Below are 12,628 nucleotides of genomic sequence, written 5' to 3'. Positions count from 1 at the left end.
TTCAGATGGAACAAAATTTGGATCTTCCAGATCCAGATGATTGGACAATCACAATGAATGATCGAATCAACCAAATGAATGAGGAGTATCGCTTCAATCTAGATATTTATAATAAATTGAAAGCTGATTTTAAACAGAGAATGGATCAACCTTCTCCTAACATAAAATCCAAATTGAAAAAAGAGTGGATTCAAATCAAAATTTGGCGTTCGTGTTTACAAAAGAAAAGTCTTCGCTTCATCAGGAAGAAATTGCCGTTTTTTATGAAAGTTATTCATTTTAGGGTGAAATTGCTCCTTATTGATCTCAAAATAAGTATGTTCAATATGATCGAGTCAAATTTGGAATTTTGCATGCAATTGAGTAGAAGTTTTGAAATAATTAAAAAAATATTCAATAGCAATCATCCAATTAGCAAAAACGTCGAATCCAAATGCCAAGGAAAAGAAATTTCCCAAGCGTACGTTTTTCATCAAATATGGAAAGAAATAAGAAATATGAAAGGGTTATATGTCAAAGATCTGATAGAATCAAGAGCATCGTCCCCTTTTATAAAAAAAATGTGAAAGAATTTTTGGGCTCACAAGGAATATTGGATTGCAAGCATCCTGGAGAGTTAACGATTAACCATTGGAAGCAATGGTTAAAATGGTGTGCTGGCTACAGAATAGCTCCACACAGAAATAAAAAACGTAAACATGTTATTGGCAACCAGTTGGGATGGACTGAATTTGCATCATTTTTGGGAGAGAAGCACTTTGCCACTTTTATGGCACGACTTAAGAATTGGATCAAACATCACAGATATGATATTTTGGCATATAGTTATCTGGATCATATGAAAGAGAATAATCATGGACCCGCAATTCAATATATACCGAAACTGGATTATCAAGCTATTACTAATTTTCAAAATCCTGGTTTTTGCAAGAAGAAGAAGAAGAGGAAGAAGAAGAAAATGATTCTTCTTGGAAAAAGTTTTTTTCTTCCAAAAAGAAAAAAAAGAATTGTGATTCTTCCAAACCCAAAAAGAAAAAGATGACTGTCGATAAATTTTGCGTGGCAACTAAAAAAAACTATTACAAGAAAAGTCGATATTACAAATTCCAATTCTGGTTGTTCCCAGATATTAGAAAAAAAATAAAAAATGCAAACAAACTTGGTGACGTTTTTCCTCCGAATATCATAAGAAGACAGATTAAACAAATGTGGAAATTTCAAGAAATCCAAATACCAAAAGATTTTGATGTTGATGCTTTCGTTATAGAAAGTCTTCGAAAGAAAGAAGAGGAAAGGCAAAGAAAAGCCACGGCTCAACAAGAAATTAAGGAGGCCCGAAGAAAATGAAAAGAGGAGAGACTTCAAATAAGAGAAACACGATGCAAAAAATTAGAGGCGGCCACTTCTCCAGAAGAAGCCGATAGATTGACAAGCGCATTCAAAGCAGAAGATGAAATAAATAAGAAGCAAAGAAGGCAGGAAGCAAAGAAAAGACTTCTTAAGGAACAGAGAGCTAGACAACTAGCAAAAATAGCTTCCCAAAAAGAAAAAGAGAAAAAAAGAGAAGAGAGGAGACGTAAATTGATCACATTAAGTCGGAAACGTAAATCTTCGAATTCGAAAAGATCAAAAAAATCGAGAGATTTTCTAGTTCGAGACTTCTGTGATATTTATCATCCAAAAATAAATATTGATCAAATCAATAGAGAAAAAGAAGAAGTCTGAATAGCAATAAAGGAGTTTTTTTGAGACAAGATGCTAATAAAGCATCACAGGGTGATAAGAAAGCATGGGACTGGGTTAAATCAAAATTGGATGAGACATACGAAGTAGACAAACCTTCCAAAACCAAGACCAAACCCAAGAAAGACGATGAACAAGAGATAGATTTCAGAACTGCCAAAACTGAATATCTGAAAGAATAGAAACGCTTCCAACGGGAGGCAAAATGCCTTGCAAGGAACGAAGAGTTAAAGGAGGAGATGAAACTTAGGGGAGAAGAAGTAGTGGAACCACAATTAGAAAAAGACAAATTAGCCTATCGGGAAATGGCCAAAAATATTTATACTTGGAGAATGAAATTCGAGCTCGAAAAACTGCCGCTAACTCCTTGGGTTTCCAAGTTCAGACATGCGGCTCGTTTTTTTGATAAGAAAAAATTAGACAGCAAAACTGCGGTAGCTAACTTAGTTTTTCCATATGCCAAAAACAGAGATCTTGACTTGGAATTCTTGGATACTGTATTGTATCTCAAAAGTGTCTTCCCGAAACATAATGATATACGTAGAATTTTTTGCGAGGCAACCCGAAGATCTATTCCACTTGTACCGGGGTACTTTGATGACCGATTCTTTGTATATAAAATTGCAAGTCTTTTATTCAAACTAAAGAAGAAAAAGATTAATGTCAATCTTTTTGATAGATCTCAACGACGAAGAACAAATGAAAAGATTTCAAGTTCTTTCATTTTCGAAGATCTTTTTCTTCCAAGACGTCGCAGAGAATTTCGAATTTTGAATCTTTTGAATCTGGAAAACCATTTGGATGAGAGTGTAAGATTAAGTAGTCAAGAGATACCAAATGACCAAGGTCTAATGAAAAAAAATGAACATCTGATCGTAGATACAAGGCAAAAGATAAGATGTTTTCTTTGGCCTCGTTATCGATTCGAAGATCTTATTTGCATGAATAGATTTTGGTGGAATACCAATAATGGTAGTCGATCTGCTATGTTGAGGGTACGCATGTATCCTAAAATAGATCATTGGGAACATATTCAAAGTAATTTGTATTTTCTAAGGCTAAAGCACAGTTTTATTTCGATAAGAGAGATTGTTAAAAAAATTGGAAATCATGCCAAAAGTTTATTGGGTACGAAACAGTCGCCGGTTGCTGGACAAAACGAAGCTCTAAATGAAGTAAAGCATAAAAAAGAAGACTCTTTTTGCAGCATAAGTTCGTCCCTTCCTTCTGACCCCTCCCCGTACAATGAGCTTCTTACGATACTCAGAAAAATAATAAGTTCGCTTAGAGATTCTATTAGGGGATGGATAGGTTCACTTTTGTCTAAACTTAGAGCTTTTCTTATCAAACGGATAAGTTCGCTTAAAGATTTTATTATCAAATCAATGAGAGAACTCTTTTCTAAACTTAGAGCTTTTCTTATCAAGCGGATAAGTTCGCTTAAAGATTTTATTATCAAATCAATGAGAGAACTTTTTTCTAAACTTAAACTTAAATTGAAAAGATTTCTAAATACGCTTAAAAAGAAACTGAGAAAATTGATAGATCCACTCATAAATAAGTTGGAAACTCAACGTATCAACTTTATGAGGTTTCTAACAAACCTTATAAATGAAATTAGAGTGAAACTCGTCAATTTTCTAAGTTTCCTAAGAGATATAATAGACGGGCTATTAGCTAAGCTAGAAAAACCTAGACGTTTTAGTCGTTGGATGAAGTTTTTTTCTTTGATTACAAAAGTTTTAAAGGCATATCAAATTTATGCGACTATAGTTGAATATTGGAAGTCTTCAAGAAGGTAAAAATCAGTTATATGGCTGGTTGCTTTAGTAACTTACTAAAGCAACCAGCCATAGCTGTGTAAGCCTATTCCCAATAAATCAACGCCTAAATAACATGTCCAAACTAGAATAAATCCTACAGAAGCAACAATCGCCGGTTTTTGTCCTTTCCAACCCCTGTTTATTCTAGTATGTAAATATATTGCAAATAGAATCCAAGTTATTAATGCCCAAGTTTCTTTGGATCCCAGCTCCAATAAGATCCCCATGCTTCGTTGGCCCATACTGCCTCGGAAAGTATACCTATAGTTAAAAGAGAAAATCCTAGACTAATAGTACGATAACTTAATTGATCTAATTGGTTAGTAAACACCCATTTACGATAATTTCTAAGTGAAAGGTAAAAAGTCTGTTTCAATTCTTTTTTTTCTTGGTCGTGTGAATACCAATTTTTATTGAAGAAAAAAGAATTTTTCACATTAAGAAAAATCTTTTGATTTATTTGGGACGCAATGACCAATAAAGATATGGATGATAGGGATCCACATAAAAGAGTTGCATAACTGAGCAATAGCATACTTACATGCATCATTAACCAATGAGATTGTAAAGCAGGTACTAACATTGCAGATTCTTGCATTTTATCCGGAAGACCTAAAGTAGCAAAACCATGAGTTAACATAGCACTTGGCGTGGTGATTGCACCTAACCACCAAGCATACTGGCCCCGTATTTGTATAACTATATGAATCATGGAGGAAGTCCATGAAAGGAACATGAATGACTCATACAAATTACTTAACGGTAAATGCCCCGAATAGAGCGAACGGGAAACTAATACTCCCGTTATACAAATACACGTCACTATCATGCCCTTTCCTCCTGAATTACTTAGTTTTTCACTTTTATAAATTAAGGTTCCCGAATAAATAAGAGTAATCACAAAAGTAAGAGAAAAAGAGACATGAGCTGATATATGTTCTAGAGTTATAAATATCATAATAAACCCATTTATTTTTTCATTTTAATATAGGATTCGTTTCGTAAGAAAAAGATAAAATTGATTGATATGTAATAAATCATATTGACATAGATCAAACAATGATAGTCATTTATTATATAGGTACTCCATATATAATAGATATCTATAGATATTAGATATGGAAGGGATACTAAACTATAGTATTTTATTAAACAATAATGCCGCCACTCGGATTCGAACCGAGATGCTCTAGCGCTGCTGCCTAAGAACAACATGTCTACCAATTTCACCATGGCGGCTTTTTTTCTCATATATCTAATATATTCTATCTGACCTATATTCGACTATCCTTGTTTGCGAGACTGCTAATAACAAAAATAGCCTAGTTGTCCCAACTTCGATGTTGGTCATTATAACAGAGTATGGCGTAGTTTGGTAGTGTGCCACTTGGGGATGGTGGAGGTCATAGGTTCAAATCCTTCTGCTCCGAAACCCATAACTAACTTTTGAGGGGATAACATGTATATACATACATATGTATGTATATACATACATATGTATGTATATATGTATATATATATGTATATATATATATATATATAGATATATATATAGACTTTTCTAATTTTTTCAATTTTTGACCTTTTTATGACTTTTTGATTTTACAACTTGACGACATGGACTTAGGGCCTTAGAATTAGCCCAAATCTAAAATAAATAAGGGGTCTCCATTTCCTAAGTGAAATGAGGTGTGTGTTGTGGAACCACAACAAATAGCCCCAAAAAAATGAAGAAATGACATATATATGTATATATATACATATATGTATATATATATATATATATATATATATGTATATATATACATACATAGATATGTATATATATACATACATATGTATGTATATATATACATATATATATATATATATATATATATATATATATATATATATAGACTTTTCTAATTTTTTCAATTTTTGACCTTTTTATGACTTTTTGATTTTACAACTTGACGACATGGACTTAGGGCCTTAGAATTAGCCCAAATCTAAAATAAATAAGGGGTCTCCATTTCCTAAGTGAAATGAGGTGTGTGTTGTGGAACCACAACAAATAGCCCCAAAAAAATGAAGAAATGACAAAGGCATTTCTTCATTAGCAAACACCCCTGCAAGATGTGTAAAACACCAACTAAACTTCGAACACCTTGAGCGTATTTTAGATGACTTTGTAATCAAAACTTCAAGATCCAAAACCTTCAAGCTCAATATGTAATTCATATGTTCATTCCCTTCAACATCTCAGGATGTAGTTATTTTAAGTTTTCTAACAACTTGGAAACAATCTTCCACTCCTCCTAGTTCATTCATTAAGAATCTTCATGAAGGCTATTCATTGATCACTTGCTTGACTAGATGAGAGAATCAGTTTGAGGGTTTTTAGTGTGATGTCACTTTTTTAAATTTTCTAGCAAATTTTGAATAATCACTCCATGTAGTTCACTACTTGATGAAACAATGTTGTGGTACAATATACCTTGTTTTTTAAACATATCTTTTGTCATTTTAGATCTTTTAGAATCTTTCACTCTTAACACCATTCTTTTCTTTTATTTTCTTTATTTTAAAAAAATTTCTATATCATGATTACACTTAGACTGTGTATCCAAGACATCGGTGCCATTTCTTGGATTCAATATTTTGTGAACATCACTTGCATTCCTCTTTTAGAAATTTAAAAAAATCTCATGCCGAACAATGATCTTAGCAACCCTTCAAGAAGATCCCTCCTATTTGAACCAATTAGGGTTTGGATCCTCCCTTGCCATCTTTGACTTTAATTTGACGACACCTAAAACAATCAATTTTAAATTTGTGAAGTGTTGAGAACTTGTTGGTCTGGAATCCTAATTTTTAGACTAAAAGTCTCTCTATTTCTGCAAGCAACATCTGTTGCTCATTTGGTATGAGACACACAATTGTCCAAATGTTTTGACAAAGAAATACCTCTTCCTAAAATCGAAACCAAAAGAGTAGTTAGTAAAATATCTCAAGATAAAATCTCAAGTGCACCTTACCCCCCATGGATTGAAATAACTTTAAAAGCAAACCCACAATTGGAAGCAAACACACAACTGAAAGAAAAAACTCTTGCAAAAAAATAAACACACTTGTAGGAATAAAACATAACTAATTTGCAGAAATAAAATTTAACTAACTGCAGAAATAAATTCTAACTTACTTTTTTTTGTTTCTTTTAGGCTTTGAAATAATGTTTCAAAAATTGCCCATTTACTGGCAAGGGAAGAAATTTCGCCCATAAGGAACTAAGTCTAAAAGTGTTTTCTTTGAGAATTTCTGTGATTTGATAAGGGCCAGTTCACAAGCATTGAAACTTAGTATGGTTTCCTGGCTTTTCTTTCACTTTATCCCAAAGTAGAACAAGGTTGGAAATCATGAAGGATTTTATCATGACTTTGTTGTCGAACCATATTTTCACTACAACTTGATGTTTAGCCATGTGATCTAATGTAACTATTTATTTCTCATCCATCCCTAAAATATTTGTCAATCTAATTTTTACTTTGTCAACATCTTTAGCATACCCACTCATGAATTTCAAAATAGGAATCTTGAGGTTAAGTGGGAACACTAGTTCTTGTCCATAGACAAGCAAATATGGAGAAGTCCCCAAGGCATTTTTGACCCTTACTCGATCCATCCATAAGGCATATTTCAGTTGCATATGCCAATCTCTAGGGTTCCCCTTCAACAATCATCTTATTATGGTGATCAAGTTCTTGTTTGTAGATTCTGCTACCCCATTTCCTTGCAGGTAATAGTTTGAAGAGAACTTGATAATGACTTGATTTTCAAATGCCCATTGGGTCAAGAATACTGATGTGAAAGCATATCCATTATTGCACATAAGAGTGAATGTCATTCCAAATCTGGTAATAATGTGTGCTTCCAAGAAGTCTATTTGCACCTTAGCAGTCTAATTTATGAATGTTTCTACTTATGTCTGTTGTGTACAATAATCCATAGCTATGAGGATAAATGTGTGTCTAGTTGACAATGGTAGATTGACTGGACCAATGAAATCCAATGCCCACTTTGCAAAGGGTCCCACCTTGTACATTGGTTGTAATGGCATCGCTAGATGCCTTTCTCTATTGGCACTAGTTTGGAAGATATGGAAAGAACGTACATGCTCAAAAGTGTCTCTGAATATTGTGGGCCAAAAATAACCCAATCTCAAAATCATATGAGTAGTTGCTTCTACTGAACCATGTCTTGTACCATATTTGTCATGAAAATGTTCTAAGATTTCCTTTGCTTCCTCATGGCCTAAGCATTTTAGATAGAGCTCTTTGTAATTCTTCTTATACAACTTTCTATCATGTGGGATATAGGACTCACACTTCATTTTAAGTCCCCTACGTTGTGAACTATTCATCCAACTGGGGCATTGGTCTTGCAGAAGGTAATAAACAATATCTTGATACCAAACATCTATCACCACACCTTGACCAATATCAACTTGAGATAAAATCATTTTATTTTGATTATCCTCATTTGTTTCACTATCAAACTTGAATTCCTTTTCATTTCCATCCTAGTTATCAGCTATCATATTTGATAACCCTCGACCTCTAACTAATCTCATAGGTTGAATTTTTAGATTAGATTCTTGAAGTATGGCCATCCATTTTCCTCTCCTTTCATCGAGTTCATTTTGCATCAAAAGTGTCTTTACTATTGGATTAGGTACAATTGCATACACCTTACTCTTTAGTATGTAATGACATAACTTCTTTACCACCTTGATTAATGCAAAAGATTGTTTATCAAGGTTTGAATAATTTAACTCAGCATTCTTCAGAGGGTAACTCATAAAAGAAATTGGTCCTTCATCCTCCTTTTCCTTTTTCTATGTCAGGATCCCAACACAAGAGTGTTCTAAAGCAAAGTAATATATCTTAAAAGGTAACTCATAATTGGGACTCAAAAAATATCAGAGCTATAGAAATGGCCACCTTGATATCTTCAAATGATTTCTTTATCTTTGGAACCCATTCTGTCTTAGCCCCCTTTTTGAGTAGATCATTAAGGGGACAAACTATTTTTGCAAATCCACTTATGAATTTCTGCACAAAATTTATCTTCCTGAAGAAAGGCTTTAGTTCTTTTTTATTGTAAAGAGGTGATAATTTTAGAATAGTTTCAACTCTATCAGGATCAATGGAGATTCCAACTTCAAAAATGACATGCCCTAGGAGCTTTCCTTTAGTAATGCCAAACAAACATTTCTTGGGATTGAGAGATATGCCATATTTATGACATCTATTGAATACCTATCTTAGATCAGCAATGTGAGTACTTTGATCTTTTGAAAAGACAGTCAAGTCATCAATGTAGATGCCTATAGATTTATTAATCAATCCTTTGAAAGCTTCATCCATTTCCCATTGAAACGTAGCTCCTGCATTGATCAGTCTAAAAGGCATTCTTCTATAGGAAAAAGTTCCCCATTTCATTGTAAAAGCTATCTTTAGTGGGTCCTCTTCATTGACCATCACTTGATTATATCCTGAATATTCATCCAAGAATGACATCATCTTTGAACCATTTACCATTTGGAATATCTCATCTAGTGAGGACAAATAATAATTTTCATTCTAAGATGCTAAATTTAAGTTACAGAAATCAACACAAAGATGAATCTCTCTAGTCTTCTTTTGTATAGGAACCAAATTAGCCACCCATGTAGAATGGTAGATGAGAAATATGATCTTGGCATCTAGTAACATCTTTACTTCTTTCATGATTAGTGGTTCAATGATAGGATTTATAGGTCTTTGTCTTTTCCAAAATGGTTTAACGTCTAGTTTCTGTGAGATGTTATGTGTGATAATATTAGGATCATATGTTTTTAGTTCTTCATAGCTCCAAGCAATAACATACTTATACTCGGTGAGTAATTTGAGCATGTCTTCTCTTTCATGTAGATTGCATGTTTTTCCTATCTATACCATTTTAGTTCTTCATCGGTACCCAAGTTGTACGAGTCACATTCTTTGATCCCCTTTTCTTGAGTCATCATCCTATTGAGTGTTGATTCATCACGATCAAAGATATGTTCTAATTAAACCATCCCCTTTGAAATAGTATTTGTTTTTAGATTAAGAATCCCATCTTCATCTTCAAGCTCATCACCTTCAGGTTTACATCATCTAGTGTATCATCAATCGCGTCCCTCAAAATGGTGACTACACATGATAAACTCAAGTATATGTTGATCATCTTGAAAGACCTAAAAGTTTTTGATGTTGTCAAGAATAGATGGAATGACAACCAATTCTACTGAAAATCTTTTCAACTTTTTTATTTCGACTGGTTGTAATGCACTTGCTGAAATTACAAGAGTGTCTGCTACCATATTTTTCCTTCTTGGAATGGATTTTATGTTTAAAGCTTTAAAGTCATCTAGTATATCCCACACTCTTTTACTATAAGCAAGTAACCTCTTATCGTTGCAAGAGTATATTGATTTTACTTGTTGTATGACTAACTGGGAATCTCCTTTGATTATGAGAGCTTTGAATCCTTTCTCTAGTTCAAAGAGAAGCCCTTCAATTAATGCTTCATATTCTATAGCATTGTTAGTACATCTAAACTATAATTGATATGTGGCATAGAAAGACTTACTTTTTGGGTTGACCAATTCAATACTTGCACTAGCTCCCAATTTGCACCTAGAGCCATCGAAGTAGAGTGTCCAAATCAAATCTTCCTTTGGTTTTTTAACTTTATGCTTGTTTGTCCTTAACTTCTCTTTCACTTGAGCACTGAATGACTATTTCTTAGGAACTCATTGAAACTTTCCTTGTGGAGGACTTGATGATTCCCCTTTGTAACTTGTGGATAGAGGAAGTGTGTGCTTATTTTGTTTATCCTAAATTTCCCCTATCAGTTATTTTATTTTCTCAACCTTAGGTTTAGGATGAATGACTACTGAAGTCCATCCTTGACCTTTCATGTATCATCTTCTTCTCTAAAATTTAATCATCTCCAGGGGAGGAGTAGACAAACCTCCACCATCTGAAGAGGTGTCACTATATGACACATTTAGATCTTTGATTTCCCCTTCAATCTTTTCAACAAATTTGGATGGGTTTACAAAACTTTGGCTTCTTGTGAGTTCATCCACTGGGATCCTTTTATCCTTGTTTCCTATCATGTATGTTAACACTTTCGCAACTACTTCTTGACATGATGAGAATTCAAATTCTAAGTGACTAACTTTATGCAATCGAAAAAATATTGGGAGGAGGGGGATATTGAGAGTAGCTCTCTCTCCTAAACATTGTAAATTAGCCACCATATTGTCTATGAACTATGTCATCATTTCAGTTTTGTGGACTGGCATCTTGAGTTCTTTATCTTGATCTTTGGATGCTTTGGTTGGTATAGTGTCGAATACCATCACTTTGTATGAGCCCAAATCTAATTGTAAGAATTCTATCTCATTTGGGGCATTGTATTCTGTAACCATTGTTTTAAGTTTGGGTTCTGCATCTATTTTGATTTGATTGTTTAATCCTTTCCATGGAAACCACTACTAAGTGAAGTCTATGGAAAACCATCCTTTTAAATATTTTTTCCATTCTCTACTTAGAAGTAACCCATATGTTTTTGGGTATTGTATATCAATAACATCCTAAATCTGGGGGTCAACTGTTAACTATATCTTAATGTCTTTCAATACCCCAATTAATTTTACCTCTATTTTATCCAACTATATCACTACTCGATTAGAGGGTTAAGGACTGACTCCTAGCCTTTGGACTATTGATAATGGTATGATATTACATGAAGCTCCTAAATCAATAAGGCAATTGTGAAGATTATTTGTATATATCCTAATGCTGAGCAAAAATAGGGGTACCTCAACCTTGTCTTTGAACATAGTGGGCATCACTTCTATGACATTCACTTGTTGAGATACCATCTTTTGAGAAATAATATTTGTGTTATGGAAAATCTTTGTATGATCCAAAGTCTTCATAAGAGCTTCTCATTGTTGTGGATAATTCTGTAACATGTCAAACATGGACATATTGGCCTTAATTATTTCCACTTCCTCTACCGCATTGTACATTTCAGTAGACCATGTAGGCTTTTTCAATATTGTTGGTATATTCAATTTATTTTGATTCTATTGTCCTCCTTATGCTATTATTATTGGTGTCGGATTGTTACTTGCTCTTGGATCAAGTGGAGTTAGTTGTAAATTTGGAGGAATTCCATCTGTCAATGGTTCCTTTCTACTTCTAAGATTGTATGTATTTCGACTATCATTGTGAAAGGAAAACATCTCGTCATGCTAAAGGTCTGGTTCTTGGCTAAATGGGAATGAGAACTCCTCACTTGTTGATTGTTCTACTTGTACATTTTGTGCAGAATTCTAGGATTCTAATAGCATGGCATTGAATTATATAGGAGGATAATTTTCATTTACCTATGAGATTTGATTGACCTCTTAATTGCCATTACACTACGAACCATTGTTGCTAGGTGCATTTTGACAATCATCATATTGATTGATATCTACATACTGAATGTTGTTCTAGTTATCAGTAGGAATGCTTCCATTATTTGGATGAGTATTCTATTGTCAGTTCTACCTTTGGAAGCCATTCTTAAATTTAGGAGGGTTGAAGTTGTTCCCTCTGCTATTTTTTCTTGCATTGTTGTTGTTATTGTACCTGTTGAAGTTCTTGTTATAATTCTGGCCAAAATTATTGTTGCCTGGACCAATGTTGTTTCTTTCAAAATTTCTATTCTATCCTTGTGAAAATCTAAGATGCGTCAACTCATTGTTCATTTGTGACATAGTCTTTTTCATTTGGCAAAATTTTGAAACAAGGCTATTATCTGCTTCAATGGGAACTATTGCCTTCTATTCAAAGAAATAAGTTTTTGAAGGCTCATACCCTAGATATGTTATCAAAGGGTTTTGTGGAGTGGGTGCATGTTTTAATGGAACTGGATTCATAGGTATGAATTGGCAAGGCATAGTGGATGCTCCAACAGGGTATGTTGGTATTGTAGTA

The sequence above is a fragment of the Cupressus sempervirens genome, chromosome 8 (genome assembly GCF_028749045.1).
Source record: "Cupressus sempervirens isolate cs-2001-9-10 chromosome 8, ASM2874904v1, whole genome shotgun sequence".
In the NCBI taxonomy this organism is placed as follows: Eukaryota; Viridiplantae; Streptophyta; class Pinopsida; order Cupressales; family Cupressaceae; genus Cupressus; species Cupressus sempervirens.
The sequence above is the reverse complement of the archived record's forward strand: the minus strand, read 5'-3'. Positions refer to the sequence as shown.